Source organism: Gekko japonicus, unplaced genomic scaffold, assembly GCF_001447785.1.
Source record: "Gekko japonicus isolate JY-2015 unplaced genomic scaffold, Gekko_japonicus_V1.1 scaffold878, whole genome shotgun sequence".
NCBI classification, from domain to species: Eukaryota; Metazoa; Chordata; class Lepidosauria; order Squamata; family Gekkonidae; genus Gekko; species Gekko japonicus.
Genome location: NW_015160237.1, coordinates 561,788 through 563,382, shown reverse-complemented (window position 1 = coordinate 563,382; position 1,595 = coordinate 561,788).

Sequence of the window (1,595 nt, the reverse complement as noted above, 5' to 3'; positions counted from 1 at the left end):
AGGAGGAGGAGGAGGAGACTGGATTTATACCCCATGGCCCTTCACTACCCGAAGGTGTCTCAGAGCGGCTTACAAACTCCTTTCCCTCCCCCTCCCCACAAAAGACACCCCGTGAGGTAGGTGGGGCTGAGAGAGCTCTGTCAGAAATGGCTCTTTTTCAAGAACAGCTCTTATCAGAACTACGGCTTCCCCAAGGTCATCCAGCTGCTGCAAGTGGAGGAGTGGGGAATCAAACCAGATTAGAGTCTGCGCACTTAACCACCACACCAAACTGGAATAGCTAGCAATCCAAAACAGTCCAGTGGAGCCTGAGTGGTGGGTGCTGCCTTCTGGCACACTTCCGGTGATGTCAGGGGGTGTGGCATTTGCAAATGAGTTATGCTAATGGGTAATGCTAATGAGCTCCTGCACCTCTTTTTCTACGAAATGACCCCTGCCCATGTTACAAGTCCAGTTGCAAGGTACCTTTTGGCTGCCACAATAATCAGGGAGCAAAAGATTAGCTCTTCTATCTGATGTTTGACAGATTTTATCATTCAAATTCTCTGTAAACTTGCCTTGTGGTATTTTGCTTTTCTTTTATGCCAGTAAAGGTATTAGCACCACCCAGGAGTGGATCTCTGCAGTTCTGTTGCTACCAAACTGCAGCAGCCCACAGACTCCTGTTGCTAGACTGGGGGGGAGAGGGGAGGGGGGATCTGGTGAAAAAGAAGGCCTGGGAAGGTGAGTTCAGTCGTGGAAGAAGGGAGGGGGCAGAGGCGGGAACTGGGGCCCCACCAGCTGCCTCGCTATCTGCATCACGGGGACCCTCCTCCCCCCACAGAACGGACTTGAAGCCACCTCGTGCTGAAGAAGACCCTCCATCCCTGGCAGGCAGCACTGACTGCTTAGAGGGGCAGCCGCTCTCCAGGGTCTTTCACGTGACCTCCTACCTGATCCTTTCAACTGGAGATACTGAGGATCGCACCTGGGACCTTCTGCGTCCAAAGTAGGTGCTCTACCACTGAGCCATTCCACACACACACACACCGGCAAATCGATGCACTCAAAGTAACAAACATTGCCACAAACCACACCTCCTCGGATCTCTTCAGATCTCGGAAGCGAAGCAGAGTCGACTTTGGCCAAGCACCTGGATGGGAGACCTCCTTGGAATACCAGCGGGCGGGAGGCGGGGGCAGGCTTGACTCAGCCACCTCTCTGAATAACCCTCCAGGTGACCTCTCATGACTGACTGTGTGTGCACCTGGAAGACATGGCAACCTCTGGTGACTGACCCCTACTGGGGGCCTGGGGGATATTCAGGGAGGTGGCTGAGTAAAGCCTGCCCCTGTCCTCCCGCCTCTGGTATTCCAAGGAGGTCTCCCATCCAAGCACTTGCCAGAGTCAACCCTGCTTAGCTTCCGAGATCTGACGAGATCGGGCTTGCCTGGGCTATCCAACTGACGGCCCTTCCTCGTTTCCATGGCCAGCAGCTGTCCAGTTCCTTCGGAGTGGTTCATCTCCCCAAAGAGAGATGTGGGAGCTCAAACTGGCCTTAAAACCCATTCCGTGGTCCTAGGCGTGAGGGGCCTCTGGCTCAGGGGAAAATACTC